General features: G+C 31.5%; 1 long non-coding RNA gene across 1 annotated transcript in view; it reads right to left on the bottom strand.

The window, feature by feature from the left end:
• LOC146993269 (uncharacterized) overlaps positions 1-20,300 on the bottom strand; it is a 74,736-nt gene extending 54,436 nt beyond the window's left edge. Inside the window, exon 1 of the long non-coding RNA XR_015038732.1 lies at positions 20,124-20,300. This is a non-coding gene — a long non-coding RNA (uncharacterized LOC146993269). The remainder of the gene's footprint in view (positions 1-20,123) is intronic.
• Between the last annotated feature and the right edge of the window lie 856 nt (positions 20,301-21,156).

Here is a 21,156-nt window from a genome sequence, read left to right as displayed (position 1 = left end):
CCCTTTTTGTTTTTTTCCCTGCTCATGCTAAGTCATGTCACCTTAGTTAAGTAAAAAAATTCTTCATTTTTACTATGTATTTCACACTCTCAAAGTTTGCTGCTCTGAATCAATGCTTTCTAATGAACTCAATTATTTGAAATCAATTGCCATTGACAGACAAATGGTCAAGACACAATAATACGCCGAATAAATACTAATTCAGAAGACAAACAACAAAAATCAGCGTTATATTTACAAAATATAACGCTGATTTTTGTTGTTTGTCTTCTGAATTAGATAAATGGTCATTGATAAAGCCTTTAGAAAATTTTCACCTTGTCATCAAAGATGATATTCTGCTGTTATAAATAACATTAATAACCTTGTTGTTCCTGCAGTTTCTTTTTCTTAAAGTTATAAATGATATACTAAATAAATTATAAATTGCAAAGATTTTCCAGAAGTTCAATTTTCAAGTCATGTTCGTACCTGTCATTAAATTCATTGCTCGAATTTTTAAGATTCCATTTCTGATTTTAATTGAGAAATATACATTATATCTTGCCAATGTTGTTTGGGATATGTCAGCCAAATTATAAGAGCGTACGTTTCGCAGGAACACGAATCTTATGGCCGAAAAGAAGAAATTAAAAAAAAAATCTTCAATAGCTAATCATTGTTGGAAATTTAATCACCATTTTGACTTTGGGTCTGCAAATGCTCAGTTGGTGAATTGGATTTTTTGGAGGCGTTTTGCATTCACAAAGTTTTATATTGTTTAATTAATTACTTCAGTTGCAATCCAGTCTTTTTAACGCTTTTAAAATGCTATTAACTTAATTTTTCCTTTTTTTTTGTTACTATTTCTGTGGACAGATGGCACTACTTTGCTGTACCTTTTTCTGTTAGGCTTTCGGTATAAATACAGCTTTCTTCGCAGAACTTCTAAAAGATTATCCTCAAAAGAATTCAAGCCTTCATCCATAATCATAATATTCTTAAAGATCATCCGTTTGGCTCTCGTCACGATTTCTCCACCACCCAACAAATTACCAGAATAGTGGAATTCATCGGTAACATTTTTAACAAAAAGAAACAGTAACTGGAATATTTTTGTACGTCGAGAAAGCGTTTGATAAGGTATGGCATGACGACCTTCTTATCGAATTTATCTTCCTTAATTTCCCACCAGGCCTCATCGTACTCATTGCTAACTACCTCTACGAAAGAACGTTTCAAGTTCGTATTAAAAATAGTCTCTCCACCACAAGAAATACCAGGGCTGGTGTCCTCCAAAACTCCATAATTTCGCCCACTCTTTTTAATTTCTTCCTTAACGATATCTCAAAAATTTATAATGCCATCATAGCTTGCTACGCTCACAACACTGCAATATTAAGTAAATATCTCAACCCTCATTTCACCATAGAAAAACTACAGTTGGCAATTAATCAGGTGTCCTCCTGTTTCCAGGCTTGGAAAATTCTCATCAATTCCCAAAAGTCTTCAGTTATCATTTTTAACAAGAAAGTACTTCGTGAAAACCTCACTGACATCAATCTGAATGGCACCATCATTAAAAAGGAATCCAATCCAATATAAAATATCTCGGCTTTTATTTGGACAAATGACTCAACATTAAACATCACGTGATCTTCATTCGCGATAAAGCATAGAGGGCATTCATGGCTATATATGCATTATTAGGAAGAAAGTCTAAACTCAAATTTATTACAAAAAGAATTTTCTGTTTGCAAAAAAGCCGTCCAAATTTACTCCACGTGGCATCTGCCTGGGCTGCCACTGCAAGATCAAATAAGCTTTAATTGCAGCAATTACAAAACAAGCAACTACGCATTCTTACAGACTTCCCGTGGTTCGTAAGAAATGCATCATGGAATTAACATAAAAGTTATTAACATTGAAGTTCTTAGGCTTTCTCAAAAATTCTATTTAAAATGTAATTCTCACCAATATGAAACGGTCAGAAACAACGGCAATTACGACCCTATTAATTTTACAAGCTTATAAGCGACCCAGAACCATGCATAACAATGCAAATTCGCATAGTAATCTCTAAATTTCATTGTATATAGATTTTCTTCATTTTGTATAGTTATTTGCTTCATTTTACGTGTTTTACTTTGAAAAGCAGGACTGTAGACTTTACTCACCTGATTAAGTAAGGATATAGATTTAATTTAACAGGATATAGATTTTGTATATTTTTGTGTGAAATTCAGAGACTAAAGGGGATTGGTTGCCTTGAGCCAGTAGGATAAAATATACGGTTCGTTCCCGAGAGAAACGTAATAAAATTTACTAGGGACTTGTGTATATTTTATTTTACTCTTATATTAGTGATCTTCTCAAGTTACATTAGTATTCTTCGCATGTTTTCTTCATTTATTCAAGATCTTCTTACGAATATAACTGCATCGTGTAGAAAAGACATGCCATTTAATTGCTATCTACAATTGCCTAATAATATTGCTAAGAAATTCTACTCACGACGGTATGTATCTTTCTCAGCATACTGTCTTTCCACTTTGTGGAATTTAAAATGTTTTCAATTAAGACTACCTTAGGGAATAAGATAATTTATGGAAGTAAAGGCCGCAAGGTCGGAGACTCCCGATAAAGTTTAGATCCAAGATCCAGTAGAAATTCCTCGTTCTTGAGACTGGGGTCTCTGTTTTCTTAGTTATTTATAGGTCTTTCCAACTGAAAGTTTCCTGGAATATAGTAAGATGCGGTAACTCAACCGGGGGATTATTTGAGGTGCCGGATAAAGGAAGCTAGCTAACGTCGGCAAAGACAAAAGTATCAAAGTAAGCATAATTTCTTTTCTCCTGATGATGAGGGACCTGCACATGTTTTTTTCGAAATCGATAGAGTTTTGGTTAAAATATACGCCCAACAGAAGTTTGCTGCTTTGCGAAATTTTATAAAGAAATAATATTAAGAAGAGTAGCCAAAGGCCACGCTTCGTATGTAGAAATAATACCAGCAGGAGTTAAAAACCAACAAGCATAGAAAACAACAACAACCCCCCCAAAAATTTTTTTAAATATATTTAATTAGCTATATGGGAATTTATGTTCCTAAATTAATAAATTTATACAGTTTATGTAACGTAAGATTGACTAACTGATAGAAACTAGCAACCGTTTAATAAAACCATGATTTCATTGAAATCAGTTTGACTTACTAGTATCAGATATTAAGCTGTACTCGGTTTGGTTAAAATCTCTAAAAATAAGGTGTGTGTTGTGGTGTATTCAATTATGGCAAAACACACTAGGGCTATCTGCCTAAGGGGGAGGGATGCCTTCGTGGAGGACTGTCTAAGGGAAACTGGCTCGTATGCGCGTTACACATGGGGAAAACCACGAAAACACCCATACAGCCGGCCCGTTCGCGGGATTCGAACCGAACTACCAGTGTTCAGCGACTTTACCGCTCGGCCGCTGGTGGGCTTCTAAAAATAAAAAACAGTTGATACAGTCTTAACTATCCAACACAATTTTTAATGCAAAGTAAAAAAATTATGCAACGCAGTGTAAAATACCTCAAAGTGAAAATTATAAATGTAAGCTTTGGTAGTTTTCATAGTTGCAATTATTTTCTAGCTAGTAAGTTATAGTGATATATATATATATATCACACTGTAACTTATATTTATATACATAAGCACGCTAGGGGGAAAAATCCAAACCGCAACCTCTTAAACTAAAGGGTTTTGCTGGTAAGTGAGAATTTAGTCATTCATATTACCAGTCTATTGTAGGTTTGACTCTTCGATTTCCCTTGGGTATCATTCTCTGAACGAAACAACCCATTTTGTCGCTTTTTATCGAGAGCCATGGATATCAAAAGAAAAGTTCAATTTCTTTTCCTGTCTATTCGTTCGTTTCGAAAATGTCACTTCCACGCTGTCAACCAGAATATTTAGAGAACTAAGCTTGTTCAATTTTTGTCCCTCACGTTGAGATTTTTAAACTTTTATTTTTCAGTACAAATGTTGCTTTTTAAATTTATGGCTTTTAGAAGTAGCTTTCTACTTAAGTTCTCTGAAGCTGTTAAATATAGAATGTTACTCTGATATTTTCTTAGCTCTATACATAGTTAAAAAAATTACATGATTTTTGATAATTCTTCATTAACCCTACTGTTACATAAGGAAGTGGAGCATTGGTCCCACGTGCAGGACCGACGAAAGCGGATCTACAAGGTCGCAGGTGGGCGCCACCCGAAAGGGGCTGTCTATAGAAAGAGGCACGTAGAAAGGGGTGCTGGATAGGGAACCAATAGACGCTTTTCAGACAATAGTTGACCACATGAATTTTTATTAATAATTTTACTGTTATAAATAAATCTTCGGAAAATGATTAAAGTAAAAAAAATATATATAATGATAGATGTTGCGTTTATTACAAACATAAAATGTAAAATATCTTTCGAAAGAAATTAAATAAGAAAAGTTACGCATATTTAGGGCTAATGCCAGAGTCTTTGCGAAGGAACAGGGGGCAAATTTTAGGGGCTTAAAATTTCCATAGGCCTTTGACGGCAGAAAGCGTAGTGACGCAAATTTTTAATATTTTTTTATGAAGATTTCTGTCATATTATTTTCCTTAGATTCATGTCAATGAATCAATACAGGAGCTCTGTGAGAAGCATTAAATTTGAGCTCAGGTTATTCATTCGTATCGTCTAAGACTTCATATATAAATTTTAGTGTTTCATCATGGTTGTCCTCATTAATTCATCTTTACGTCTTCTGTGGGATTCTACTTAGTCTGTGCTACTGTATGGCCTTGGTCTTACAAAATTCTACAGTTTTATCACCCCTATTTTTTTCATTTCACTCCTTCTTGTTCCCTTTATTTGTATTTTTGCTGTCTTGAACGCCAGAAGTATATTGTTGAATCAATACAGAAGCTTTGTGTAAAGCATTAAATTTAAGTTTAGGTTATTCATCCTATATCTCTAACATATCTACACAAATCATCAAATATGTCTAACTAAATATATCTACTAACATCAAATATGTCTAACACATCATACACAAATTTTATTGTTTCATCATAATTATCCTTGTTATTTTTAAATATCCTTGTTATTTTATCTTCATGTCTTTTGTAGGCTTCTATTAAGTCTATGCTACTGGATGGCCTTAATGGTACAAAATTCTACACTTTTATAGTTCGTACGTATTTTTTTTTCCTATTTCACTCCTTCTGTTTCCTTTATTCGTATTTTCACACTCTTGAACACCAGAAGTAACTTCTGAGGCTGGATATTTTTGCCTCAGTGCCGGTAGGCCATTCCTGTTTTACTGTATAACAAACAGTCATAAATTAGCATTGTACTCAATTCAGCCGAAACTGAGCAGTGAGGTTCATTGTACCAAAACTGTCAGTTTCTTCCAAAAAGTCAAATTGCATTTTTTTTAGAATAAGCTAGAGAAATTTCGATGCAACGATGCGCAGTTAGACCGCAGGTAATTCACATATGTCAAATCCAGAGTTCAATATATTGTCAATTTCGGTGATTCACCAGTGGTAAATTTCCTCATATACTGCCAAACTCTAGTTAAGGTATTGTATAAAATATTTTTTAATATAATTAGAGCCTTTGATGTTTCTAATTTAATAACTCAGTAACTGCTAGCTTGTTTAACACAACGTTAATCGAACTGACATGATGTGTCAAAGATATTTAAAAGTATCTCCTGAAAGTATTTACTTTACATTTTACTGTTTGCGTTTACAATCAAGGTTTTCTGGGAGAAAAGTGTTAGACACGATTTTCAGTGCTATTTTCCTTCACCATACCTTTAAAGATGAATTTCGACTAAGCGAGATTTTACTGTAATTCCATTCTAACGTATGGTGAGTAACTACCTAAATATAAAGAATGATTTAAGATTCAGTTTAAATATGAAGGTATTTACTTATATATATATTATATAAAATAATATGAAATCTAATTTAAGTTAAGCTACATGATGAATTTTCTGACAGCTATGACAAAATCTATGACAAAGTGGACAACCTATCAAACCAGTATTTAGCAGACAAATTAGAAAAATCGGACTGTTCTGGAGAAAAACCATCCAGGTGGGAATACTATTAATGTTACTTTAATCAAAAATTAATCAATAAAATATTTATTTCAAATCTCATTCTCAAATTGAAAATGTCCTAACATGATATTTACCGCGAATCGAATACTATTTTTATTATCCCAAAGTTGATAGTGGTTAAGTTGTTAAAAATAAAAATGATGGCATTGATTGAGATACAAAATTTGCAATAGAAGGCTACTATACTGTCAAAGATTCTTCAGACTGACCTCTAAAATTAAAAAAGCATTGTTAAATAAACTAATATTTTGTCCATTTATTAAAGCATCCTGTAATTTCATAATTATCTACGTATGCTGTGTTTTTTCCCTTAACGAAATCCACAAAATTGTCATTTTATTTAGCTCTGCTGTTTTTCAGTTTAAGAATTTTTCATCCATGTCTTTAACCAAGTATTCATTCTTTGCTTCTTCGCCAAACAGTTGACCAATTATTTTAATTCAGTTTTAATATCCAGTTTAACGTTGAAGTCAATCAGATACCAGACGGGAAAGCAAATTCAAACATACCATCTGTGGGGAACTTACGAGGCATTTTATGAAACAATGAAGGACAACATTTTTAATAAAACAATATAATATGAAGCACAACATTTTTGTGGTAAAAATAAAGATTTTAAAATTTATTTCCCTTACCACACTTAATACAAGAAATCCTGTTAGCAGATAGCTTCAAAATAAAACTGTAGATATTAAATTTGCTTTAGAACCCGCTCAAGAGAAGTAGACACTTTGATTAGAATAATGCCAACAAAATTCTAATCACAGCAATATATTCAAAATTGCCAAAAATCGTAGTGAAAATGTAGATGGGGAATTTGATTTTAAGCTTTTAATTAAAATTCGTCGAAGGGAAAAGACATATTTTTGAATATCGAGAGCAATCACTGCAAACACCTGAAGACAAAGTTAGTGTACTTTGTACACTTTTTTAAATATTGCGTGGGCATATTTAAACGAACATTTTGAACTACTAAAATTTTACAGTGATATTTTTCCCTATACAATTTATCAGAAACTGATAAAGATATACGGAAAAATTGCAACAGTTTGGAATAAATAAAAGCCAAAGATGAGTGTTTTTAAAATATTTACAAAGATAAATTTAAAATTCAAATGCTTTTTGATATTCTGCAGTTAATTGCATCTATCGATTTATCCTTTCTAATTTTTCCATTTCATTAAGAATATTATTGACGCTTTCTGTTGGTGTTGTAAGCGGTGAAAGACCATTTTCTAAATTAAAATTAATTAAGACACATTTGCATATGCATGTGTGAAAACAAACATTTGTGAAACTTAGACTAATAGCAACTGAAAATTATATAAGTGTCGAATTAAACATAAGTGAAATAGTTTCTACTTTCATGTAAAATATCGAAAAATAAAAATTCAGATTTTAGAAAGGTTAATTAATACTTTAATTAATTAAGTTTTTATGTATAAATGTTTAATTTTTATAATTAATTATGATTAGATAAAATACAATTTGATTATTCAAAACAGGTTTTTTGTTTTATTTCTTCTTTTGAATTCTCTTTTATGACAAAGAGGAAATAAAAATAAAAACGTTAATCTTGAAGGGCTCTCTTTCTTCAATTTGCAGACAGGCGCCGAATATTCTACAGCCGGTTCTACTTTATCAAAATTACGAATTATATTACATAACATATCGTTCCAGAAAGCAAGAAGATAATTCTTTTTTCCTTGAAATGACATGCGTCTACATCTTTTTGCAAAAAACAGTACCCATCTTATAACTTCTGCGAATGTTAAAAGTTCTGCGGATGTTCTAAGTAAGGTTATTTTAAAAAGGAAATAACTTTCAATGTAAAATTTCTTTATATATGAGTTAATCAATGTATTTTCTGGCAAAATAATATTTTATGGTATTAATCAGATTTTTTTATATAAAATTTTACAGTCAGATATACATGAATTAGAAAAACAAGAATCAGATTAATTATGTAGTATATATGCAATATCAGATGAATTAACAATTATCCATATTAACAACATTAGTTCATTCTTAGAAGTGGTGTACTTTATTTTTAGAATATTGTAAATAGGGTTCCCTCTTAAATTCTAATGACATATAAATACGTAATATACTACAAAAACAGTTATACATTATTGATGCAGAATTTTTTTTTAGATTTTAAAGGAGAAGTAATATTGAATTCTAGTTTCGAAAATGAAGCAAGAATAGTAAATATTTCAACTGTTAACGACTATTATTTAACTAACAGGAAATTTTAATGCGTATTCGGTTTAGTATGAGAAGACATAGAAAAGAGAAGACGTCTCTTTATGAGAAAATGCCTATTTAGTATGAGGAGACAGAAAATTAAAGTATTTAGAGTATTCTGTTCACAGTAAATAATAAATATTATGTAAACATAGCTAACAAATGCAAATTACGTTGTTAGCAGTGTACTTTGAAAGATTTGGGTTAGTTTATTTGATTACGGCAAAGCATTCGACGGCTATATGCCTAAGGGGAAGGATGCTTTAGTAGAGGACTTTCTAGGGGAAACTGACTCGTATACATGTTACACATGAGGAAAACATGAAAACGCCTATGAAGCTATCCCACTGCCGGGATTTGAACCTCGGACCAAACTAGCAGTGTTCAGCGACTTTACTGCTGGGCCGCTGGTGAGCCAGTGCCTTGAAAGGAATGAGTATAAGATTATCTACAAAGTATGATGATAGTTCAATTTCCCTTTCTTTTTATCGTCTTTAAGTAAGATGACAAAATACGCAGAATGAGTATTGTGTAAAGGTTTAGTTATACGGTGAATGTCATCGCAACGCTTGTGAGAATAAAAAGTAGCTTGCGTTAAAACTTCCGTCACCAAAGTATTCGACAGCACAAATTATTTATAACTATTTAAACTAGTTTGTCTTCTCAATGAAACTGAAGTTTATTGAAATTGATAAGAATAAATACTCCCATAACACGGGAGGATATTGTAAGATATGCTGTAGCGTAACCGCAGTCCAGCACGAGACATCAACGAAGCGACTACGCTGTCAAAATCCTTCATGTGTGGATAAATGGTTGCATATCATGTCTTTCTGTTCTGATGCAGGATTTGATTATCGATGGTTAAAGGATATAAGATTTTCATAATTTTTTTTGAAAGCCGTATTTATACGAAGAGGCATTCGTTTTGGATGTCTTGGAGAAACGAAACTTTCTAGAGATGGAATTTTTCACTCTAAACGATCCTCAAAAATCAGTTTTCTTTATCGTACACCTGTAGTGCAGCATAATGAGGACACGTATAGCTAGCTGAACCTAGTTTTTATGGTGGAACATAAAATACAGACAAATAGCTTGATTTGCCGTGTGGCCTAAAATCTGTCGTTCTACAAGATATTCTTCTGATGATCCTTGTCTGCATAAAGTTTCATCTTGGGGATAGTTATTTGCCCGCAAAAAGGAAAAAGAGACTTTGAGTCATGATTTCCTTATTTGCACACAAAAAGTTATTTGCACGCAAAAAAAAAAAAAAAAAAAAAAAAAAAAGTAAAGAGACTTTGAGTCCATGATTTCCTTTCAAATAACTTTGGACAAAGTATCTTAGGGTACGGAGATTCTGTTAAAACTCTCAGGGTTCCAAAAAATAATTTCGATAAATTTCTTCCTCTGAAAAAGAGGTTTATGAGCTGAACATCAAATTTTGCAGGATAGTGAAAATCGCATTATCAAAGTTTGCAGAGGCGTTACCTGACAATAAATACTTCTCCCTTTAAAATGGGCATTGTAGCTCATGCTGGCGATCTTGAATAACATGCACAGACGTCCAAGGGATTTCTGACTTTTTTCTTTTTGATAATATTGAAATATTTGGGTAATTATTACTTGTTGTTTACCTCATTTCCTCGTCTGGGTACATGTAATGTCTAAACACTATGTCTTGTAACTAAACAAAAGTTCTACAAAGCTTTTGTAAAAAGCTTTAGATTAATTGCAGCTCAACTTCACTTATCTTGTTTTACTTTTAGGATAGAAAACTCTCTTTCTCAGTTTATCGATAGAAAACTGCAAATGCGTTGAAATCAAAGCTTGTATTGTCTTTGTTATTAGTAGACTTTACCTATGCATCTCTAGAACAATTTAAAGTAAGTTAAATGCTACATAAGGATTTAATATGACAGTCAGTAACAACTTTCTAGTACAACAATATACCATATTTTATATTCTTTGAGAAGAAGGATTCAGCGCCTATCTCTACCGAAAGGCATAAATTGTTTCTATGAAATCAACATCAATATAAAGTAGAATTTGACTTGAATTTGGAATGAAAAGTCAATGTTAGATTTTATATATGTGTATTTTACTTACGCAACTTATTATTCACATATTAGTTAAAATAAAAAAATAACAGCAGTTCGTCCCGGAATACATTACCAGTGTGGAAAGAGCTGGTTGAATGAGAATCTTCATGTGTAATATAAATACGAACCAGTTTATCTTAAAAATTTTTCATGGCGGCATCCTTTCCCACAGGGAGACTGCCTTAGTGTGCCTTGCCAGAATGAGCTAATCCAGCCCTAATCATTTTTCAGATGCTGAAACAGAAGCCATTCGTATTTTCTAATCAAGTTTGTTTTTTAATACATATTCCAAAAATTATAGCAGGAAAACTTAGCTTTAAAAACCATGCAATTTTAATAATCCCAGGCAATGAAGTAACTATCAGTTTTAGAATACTTAGTTTTCAAAAATACAGTACAGTTTTCTCGATCTGAATTTCAACAAATATTTATTAAAATTTCTGTTATTTTAACAGTTATTGAGATAAGTAAGAAAATCGGATGGAATAGCATGAAACTGATAAAAAATTACTCATCTTTAGTTTGTCTAGGAAAATTGCAAAATTCAATTTTTTCGGAATACAGAAGAAATATTGTTTTTGTGAGATGTATTAAAGCAGTTTAAAGATAATTCCTTTTAAGAGAATTCATGAATATAGTATAGTTTTTCTTGATACGAAATTCAGTTGTTCAGAAAAATTCCTATTTTTCTTTCAGTTATTAAGACAAGCTAAAATACTTTGATAAAATTTTCTTAGACTGGTAGAAAATTGCACTTATTCACTTAGTCTAGGAAAATTGCTAAACACAGTTATTCTGAATATCGAACAAAGAGATTTTTGCGGAGATATTAAATCAGTTTTAAGAAAATTCATGAATGCAGCGTTTTTTTCGACAGTTATCCAATAAAATGTTCTCTATTTTAACAATTATTGTGAATATAGTGGAAAATTTTTATAAAATGTTCTTAGATTGAGGAAACATTACCTCATTTTCACTTCGTCTAGGAAAACTAAAAAATACTGTTATTCTGAATGTCGAACAAGTCGACCTTTTCCAAAAAGCAACTTTTCTTTTTCGTGTATATTATACAAATTTAAAAATGATTCATTTAAAGAAAACTCATGAATTCAGTATAGTTTTCCCTGCAACCTACTTTAGGCAGTTGTATAATAATAAATTTCTGTTATTCTATCAGTTATTGAGACTACATTTGAAAAAATTGGTTAGAGACTGACGAAAAATTACCCACCTTCACGTTATCGAGGAAGATTGCGAGACTCGGTTATTCTGAATATTATGCAAATAGATTTTTTTCGGGGGCGGCGGAGGTAATAAATCAGTTCAAAGATAATTCTTTTCAAGATAATTCATGAATACAGTACTATTTTCTAGATGCTAATTTCGACAGTTATTTAATAAAATTTTCGTCATTTTACCAGTTTTTGTGTTGGAAATATTTTATAAAATGTTCTTAGATTGAAAGAAAATTACCCCATCTTCAACTCATCTAGGAATACTACCAAACACGGTTATTCTGAAAGTTGAACAAATAGATTTTTTCCTAGGGGGGAGCATAGAATTATTAAATAATTTTAAAGATAATTCTTTTAAAAAGAGTTCATGAATATAGTTTTTCTCGATCTGAATTGGGACAGTTATTTAATAAAATATTTGTTATTTTACCAGCTGTTTAGACTATAGTGGAAAAAATGTGATACAGTTTTTCAGTTTTCTTAGACTGCTAGAAAATTATTCATCTTCACTTCGTCTAGGCAAATTCGAAACAATTAATAGCAGTTGAAAATTATGTATGTGTCGAATTAGACATAAAAGAAATAACTCCTACTAATAGCTATCTAAAAGGTAGAAAATTAAAAATTCAGATATGAAATGTTAATTTATTGTCTAATTAATTACTTTTTGTGCATAAATGTTAATTTTTAAATTATACATTTTATATTAAAATACAATTTAATTCTTTAAAATGGGGGTTTTGCTGTTTTATTTCTTCTTCTAAATTCTCTTTAATTATTAACAGAAAATGAAAAAAGCTGATCTTGAAGGAGCTTTTTTCCCCTTTTCTTTTTTTTATTTTTTTTTATTCGCAGGTGGGCACCGAGCACCCTAACTAGGCCCTGTCCACGTGTGTTTGAGTTACAGCGGTCAGCGCATCAAGTTAGCTATTGGAAGACCTCTAAAATAGTTATCTACAAGTAAATTACTCTTAGAAAACGACTTACGGGTATCTTTGATTGTGTAGGAATGTAGTTGTCTTGTACTTTGGTCAAAATGGTTTATTTTATGCTAATTATGCTTATAATAGTTACTGAAATTTATACGCTATTATTATATTATTTAGAAAATAAGTAATCCATCCACTTCAATATCAGAAAATTATATTTTAAAAATGTTTACGTTAAAACTTAATTTTCTTAAAACGCTGGTTTTCGCATTTGTATGCATGGTACTTAAAATATGTTAAAGGTTCATTTTGGAAGTTAGATGAAACAATTTATATGAATAGTATACTTACAATATTTTATACAATACATTACCTAAAACAATTTTGTATGTAAATATAGTTCTATCTTTAATTGGATTTGATAGGATTAAAGTAAAATTATTTTCAGTCATCATGTTGAACTTAGGTAAATCTAGCTTATTTCAGAAAATAAGTATGCAATACATTTCCTAATGAAAAAGTATTTTTCAATACTAGTACTAACAATAAATGAATAAATAACATCAACACATGATTTTCTCAAAACGTAATTTTTCACTCTTGCACACATGATATTTTAAAATGGTAAATACTTGAAATTAAGTATACATCTTGAAGAATCTAATGAAAACTGGAACATTAAAAGCGTATATTACACAATTTATACATGAAAATATGTGAGATTTTGATCCCAGAAAATGCAACATTTAAATTTAATTAAAAACAAAATAAGGAATCACTAATAAAATTCTCAGATTTTAGTTACTTTTATTATTCATTATTATATTTTATATAAATTATTTTTCCAATGTTATGGAAAGTATCGGAATTACGGTATTAACATACTAAACAACGTGTTTTAAATAGTACGAGCAAGTTGGGAAACTGGCGTGAATACGTAAAATCGTATCATACAAAACAGATTAAATTATAAAACAAAATCTGTGGCAACGTCAATTTTCTAGTTATTAAGTCTCAAAGCTTCTAGTTTACAATCAAAAATAAAGGAATAAGGAGTAATTGCTTTTAAATTAAATAAGTCATGCTCAAATTTACAGTAGTATTGTATTCGAAGTTTTAACATAGGGGTCAACATGAGGGTTTTAACATAGAAGAAACTAGTGAATTGCTTCTATATTCTCGTATTTCTATACAAAATCTAAATAAAATCAGATGATTTTCAGTATACTACAGAGATTGAAATTTCTATACTCTGCGTAAGGAAGTAAGGCACTGTCTTTGTGGAACAATGGTAAATATTAGTCCAGTCAAATGTTGGTAGACCTCGAGATGGAATCCCAATTAGTATGAGTAAATAAAATACAGAAAAATCTTAGTTTCTACAATTTATTACGTAAACTTGAATTAAGAAACAAAAGATGATCTCGTTCTTTTCAGCATGAATGATTCACAGTGACATTTGCTAAAAAATTCACATCTTATTGTAGTTACATAGCCAGCACATATAGGTATAATAACGCGTTATACAAAGTATTATTTGAACGTGCATGCATTTACGCAGTATTTGAACGTGAGTGCATTTACGTATTATTTGAACGTGTTATGTAAAGTAAGGTAGAAAGATATGCAGATTGCAACGAAATTAACGATATATACATGTATTTGAAACAAAACATAATTATGAGAATGATAATTTATGAATTATGATAGCATACAAAAAGGAACAGCGTAAAAATTAGAACATGTAAGAAAGAAAGATAACGCAGACGAATTTCGACAATATTAAATTCAGTTTCATCCAGTTTTAATATTAGAGTTTATTAATATTGTATAACTTCCGTTGTTAGTATTAGCGATAGTAAAAACAATGATTTCATACAGATGGAATAATTTCCAATGCAACTACAGCCAAGATTGTATTTTACGTTTTCTCTTTTGTAGTATTATACATTCAACAACTCTCATTTATTTCAAACTTCACAATATTTTCAATTCCAATTTCTGTGAAAGTTTGAACTAGGATATAAGTTTTTCAGTTTCTTCTAACAATTTACGTTTGTGGGTTAATTCTGTAATCGATTTCATGTTTTCTTACACTGTGTAATCAGTTTTTGTCTGCTACCTCAGTATAATAAACTTCTATGAAAATTAATAATGCACTGTAAAAAAAAAAACAATGGAAAAATCAACTATCTTTGCTTAACCCTTTCCGGCACGCTGCCTTTTAAAGTTGGAGTTTTAATTAAAAAAAGGTAGGCAGTCTAATTAGGCCTAGAGGAGTATACAAGTAAAATTTTGTGAAGATAACACTTATTTCTTAATTCTGTGGGTGTGCCCATAGTGGGCACACTGATTGAATAGAGCTTCGAAAAGAGTGCTGAAACGAGCATTGTTGTCAATGAACTGACCAATGAGATGCGAAAGAACAAAGAATACAGACTCTCAATTGTCCTAGATTATCGGTGAGCACCGTACCCAAGGGTTCGCCGTTTGATTTTAAGCAAGATTTCAAGATAAAAATTTAAAACTAATATAGAATAAGGAGATTAGCATACAGCCAAAAAAATAACATAGAAATTTCTTTTCAAACAATTCCTTTTATAACCTAAAAAACTCTGGAAGATTTCTTTGAAAAATTTGAGTCTTAAAAACTAAATATGGCTAAAATATATGGACTGGTTTGTGTTGAGCTGTTATCTACTATAAATAAAGAAGGTTCAGAGTAACCTATAAATCCTTTTTCATTCAATTTTTCTGTGCATGCAGAAGGAAATTTTTAGGTGTGTCCAGACCGGACACATTGTGCCGCAAAGGTTTAACAGTGTTTTGTAAATATAACAAGTATTTAAAATTATGGGGAGAAAACATTTATAGTCAACTCTCGATTAACCAGGGTAATACAGGTACTGACATCCATGGTTAACACAAAATCGCGAATAACCCGAGAGCAGTCAAACATAACCTGTATTATAATTATCACAGAAAAGTACCATATATATATTTTTCCTATATTTTTAAGAAGTATAATCTAGAAAATAATTTCATTAGGTTATGTAAATTAAATTAGTATTCAAAGCAAAAGGCCATCGTCTTAAATAATGAAAGAATAAACATTATTAGAAATGAAGAAACTCAGCTGACTTCTGACTTTGCTACCATTTTCTTTGTCAGTAAATATGTATTATATCTTTGCCTGTATTATACTTTTAATTAAGATAAATATAATTTAGTATTTTTTCTTACTATGCGTAGGGTTTATTGAAGCATGGTCTAGTCTTTTTTCCCCTTTTCTTCGATAGTTTTGCTTCATTAACAAGTGTATTAGCGTTGTAAATTTTATTACATTAATTGAATTTTAGACATATTGATTGCTAGTAATTTCCTGTAAAAGGAAATATTTGGGTTCAATTTCAATGACAAATACATTTTATGCAGAGTAATCGTTACTCATACTCAGTAAAAACAATGTGCTGTTCAACAAATCCAAGGGCCCTCAAGCGGTCAAACGGTAAAGTTCTGAATGCTGATAGTTCCACCTGGGTTAGATAGCTGAATAGGCTGAATAGCAATTTCGTAATATTTTAAATGTGTGTGTGTTTTAAATGTGTAAATGTGTTTTAAATGTGTTTAAATGTGCAAGTTGGGCTGAGAAAGACCTCCACGAAGACACCTCTTCCCTTAGGCAGATACACCTCTCGTGCATTGCCATAATTGACTTAAAGTATACTTAAATAAACCAAACAAATTCAGTATTATATCCGCTAAAACATCATCAGTCTGGTCCCTTACGGGCAACATTGTCTGAGGTATCTCAGATCGCATGCGCATACTGCGCATGCGTGCCGTACCTTGATTCAACACAGTAGCCGGTTGAACCGTCCACTGTGAACTGCTATAAGCATTTCATAACAATGCTGTGAAGCGCTTGTAGTTCACCAGAGACTACCCTAAGCTTTTTTCAGTTCATTGGAAACTCTCAGGCTCCTAAATTCCGCCGCCATGTGCTACGCTAAATTCTAAAACAGTTGTACAGGATGTGATCGGCACAGGAAATAGTCGTGAACTAAGTTTAGAACTATTCTCGATCCCTTTTGTTGAAATGGGCCGACAAAATGAAGTTTTCGTGAATTATCTCTTGTGTAATATGAAAAGGAGCCAACTTTCACTAACAAGTCTCCCAAGAACTCATCTCATTTCATAAGCGTATTGTATCATCAATTACAATTATAATGTAATTGCAATTATATAGTCTATTTGAATTACAATGTGATCGTAATTGTAACTGCAGCTGTATTTTACACCACTCAGCATATATGAGAAGCGTTTAAGGAATAATTAAGTTACAAGAAATAAAAAAAAGTACCTAAGTACATCAGAAACATCAGAAAAAGTCAGAAATAAAAAAAAATTCAGCTAAAGACGAAAATATATGGCTGTTTTCACTATTTTCTGTGCATAAATGCGATAAAAACCGTTTAAGTGAAATTTGATCAAAAATTCCTTAACGATAAATGAATAGAATAAGAAATTTCTTTTGAATTTTTATAGTTTATTGTTTAGTTTTTAAAACTAATTATTGACTTAAAGTATACTCTACCAGGATTACAATTTATTAAGAAATAAACCATATGTTCATTTAACTCCTATTAAAGCAGAAGGCCATTTTTTTCACTCGTAAAATATTACAACTTTGTATTCAAGAGTTAAAATTATTGAAACTTAATTTATCTAGATGTTACTTGATGAAAATGATGAGTGAAATTAAGTTATAAAATTATCAATACATTGCATGAACTTGTTTAAGATATTAAGGATTAAAATTCAGACATAGGAATTATGAGAATGGTATGAAGGATTACAAGTGAAAATTAGTTCTCTGAGTCACTTTCGAGGAAAAAATCCTTAGATCCGGGTAGGCATAGCGAAAGCATTGGAAATTTGCAAAACCGTTGATAGTAGAAACTAGGAAAGTACAACTACGGGGAACTTTGGTTTGTCCGCAGGTGCAGGTGAATGTAGTACAATTTTCGCAGACTAAGAGTTTATTCGAAATGCAGTCTTGAAAAGAATTCATTAATAGTGGCTAGAAATTACTGATCCCTGAAGAAAAACTTTTGTTCCAAAAAGAATCTTATTTCATAAAGTGAATTAATGAATATTGTAAGCTCTGGAAAATGGCACAGTTTAAAACGGTAAATTTATCGTTTCAAGTATAAGTTATGCAACTCTTTGGTAATATTTATAAACGTAAGCTATTTCTCTTGAAGCATAAAGCAGTTAAATGACGTCTTAAAAATATTTCATGACCGATACTGGGCTCCAAATATATTGATTAATGCTTTTGAAATGTGGAATCAAACTACTGTTGAGGCTTAATCGATTGAACTACCGATTTGTTGAGGGAAATATTCATCATTTATGGAGAAAGTATTAGTATAGTTGTTCACGATTTCTTCAAGCTGTGGTGGTTTTATATAATTGATGACAGTAACTAATGAGGAACTCCTGATTAAGAGTTTTCTGTGAGAAATGAAAAAAAAGTTTTATATAATATGATAACATTTCTTTCCACTCCATGAAGTGCTGCGTGGGGAGGGGGAAAAAGGGAGAAAAGAAAGGACGCAAGATATTTCCTTTTTGGTGTACAGCATGCAATTGAAAATTCATTAGACACTCATGTGATTGCCTAGGAAAGAAAATTTTCTTTTTTTCTTATTTTTTCTTTAAGTATATATCTCGTGCATTTGTAAACTGCAAAATACACAGTTTTCTTACAATAAATAAATCTGTATATATAGTGTGAATATGAATTATCATATATTTATGCATCTAGCAGTTAAGGAATTATTTTTATAATGAATTTAACGAAGAGGAAATTAAGTGGAAAATAATTTTAATATGTTTGTAGAGTCATTAGGCACTTTTTTATGCTGGAGACGTTGAAAATATGCGATGCCCTCGCTGAGACTCGAACCTTGGACCTCTCGAATGCGCGTCGAGTGTGCTTCAAGTTACACCAGGAAGGCATACGGAAAGGAGGGAGAAAATCTCTATTATACTCCTCCTTTTAAAGGGCGACTTGGGATGAGAGGAACCAATCGCCAAATCCGGGTGGTGACAAATTATCGTGTATCCCCATCTTTTAGTTCGAGCGCCACTTGCAGAGTCATTAGGTTATTTTGAAGCAGGAGACTTGAAAAACGTGCAATGCTGTCGCCGGGACTCCAACCCTGGACCTCGGGAATACGCGTCAAGTATGCTTTCAATTACTCTACGAAGGCATGCGGAAAGGAGAGAGAAAATATCTTATATGTTTACCTGAAAATTAGTTAGAATACTGAAGAATCTCATATATATAGTACAGTAGACATCACTTGATGTGATCGCAGTTAATATTATCTTTCAGATATTGCTACCGCACTGCCGAAATCGCGCTCCGTTTTTATATGAAAACTGGGGAGATACATCGCCTATTGTGATCAACAATTCGATTAATATGATCAAAATGTAGTAGAATAAATTTCTGAAACAAAGTAAAGTCATCATATAATTATATTTATATTAAACTAATTTAAATCCATTGCTATTTTGAATGAAAAGTTTCTCATCGTTTAATGTTATCTTTCGGTTAATGTTATCAATACAGTCGTAGACAAACGTGATCACAAATTAAGACACACCTACTGTATCACGGGCACATTTTTACTTCATTTTAAATACCTATATGCGTAATTTATATTTTCATAAATCGGGTTTCTTAGTTTGCATACCAGAATAACTTAAAGTGCCCGAATTAACCTTGATTTGCCCCTAAGTGCCCTTGACATGTGCAGAAATTTTGCTCTGTAATTTAATGATTCCAACATTCCAGTCGAGCCAGCACAGTGTTCTTACAGTGTGCGACTGTGTAACAGAAAGTGCAGGATGTGTTGTGGTAAGCAACTATTTAAATTCGCCAGAAACGCGATTTTTGGTCAAATTATGGGAACGAACCACCTGTAGATAAATAAGACACGATAATAATAAAACATGACACCATAAATGCAGACAGATACTATCAAACTGGGTTCGAAGCGCTAGAGGTGTAGGCAGATAACAAGGGCGCCGATTATCGGAGGGCAGAATATTCTCAGTAGCAACAACTAAATAAAGGTCTATTTAGCTTTGAATCGTAATATTTTTAATTTACATAGGGTTCAGACACTACTTATAGCCTAGCATGCCAAAGCTGCTGTACTGAATAATTATACACCTTGAAAGCATAAGAAAATGAGGAGAATTAAAAAATATATTCCTTTTATGATCAGTTTTAAAATCTGATATTCTTAATTTTATTATTACCAAAGAATTCAGGGTATCAAAATAAAGCTTAAAATAAAACGATTAACGTTCAGAGCTAATATTTAAAAATAACATTATTAAAACAAATGCGGTTTCTGAAAGATTACTTAAAACAAGAAGAAAAATTAAAACAACTCACCGAAGATTTTTTTCAAACAAGAGGATAATTTCAAACAACTCACTGAGTGAAAGAAATTTACGGAACTGATGGACTGCTTGCTTGTTAGACAGACGTATGAGTTTGAAGAATAATAACTATTACGCCTTCTATTCGTTGGCTATGACTCACACGTGGTCTTCAAAACGCCATACCCTGATCAGCTACTATTTCATCAATTGATGGAAAAACGACTTCCTGGAGGAGTATGGTAAACCGAAACTAATCTGCTAAATTCTGTTGATTGTTATGCAATCCGAAATTAAAAGATGCATTACCACATACCGCAAATGAATCCTGTTGCATGCCGTTGCCATTATAAGAGCAATTTGAGACCCTTACGGATCTTTTCTTTCTAAAACAAGCACGCCAGACTTTCATCGTAATTAATCAACATGCATTTTCTATTTTTTAAGTGAAATGGAGGATGTACTTACTGGAAAAGTATTTTCGTTAGTATATTTATAAAACTAGGATTTCGTGGAGAATACTGGTTAAATTTCCAGCAATTTTGTTTTCGCAATATGTTTATAAAAATTAGATGCTTATGTTTCTCATAATATTTTAGTTGCCGTTTTACACATTTAAAATGTAGATTACATATATTAAGGTGTATTACACCTTACTAGACCAGAAAGGCATTAATCAATTGCTATGTAATTTATTAATAATTAATTATATTGTAATTGGAAGTATAAGTAATTAAACGAAATACAGCTGTAGTTTCAATTAATTAAATTATTATGTATTTTCAATCTCAATTAATGCAATAATAAAGTAATATAATTATAATTCATAATAGTAATTAGAATGCAGTTAACTGGATTACAGTCAAATCGATATTACATTCAGATTGCATACAATTTATACAATGCATTTAACAAGCCTTGTAGTCGCCATGGTCGATATAATGGTGAACAAAGCTGGCATTGATGGGTCCTGGTTCGAACCCCGAAAAGACTTAGACGTTTCTAAGTGTCTTTATGGCATAGGGGCACTCAAAATTGAGTGAGCC

This window comes from Stegodyphus dumicola, chromosome X1 (genome assembly GCF_044657685.1).
Source record: "Stegodyphus dumicola isolate Sdum_Otavi_A_Nest chromosome X1, ASM4465768v1".
Taxonomy (NCBI): Eukaryota; Metazoa; Arthropoda; class Arachnida; order Araneae; family Eresidae; genus Stegodyphus; species Stegodyphus dumicola.
The sequence above is the reverse complement of the archived record's forward strand: the minus strand, read 5'-3'. Positions and strand labels throughout refer to the sequence as shown.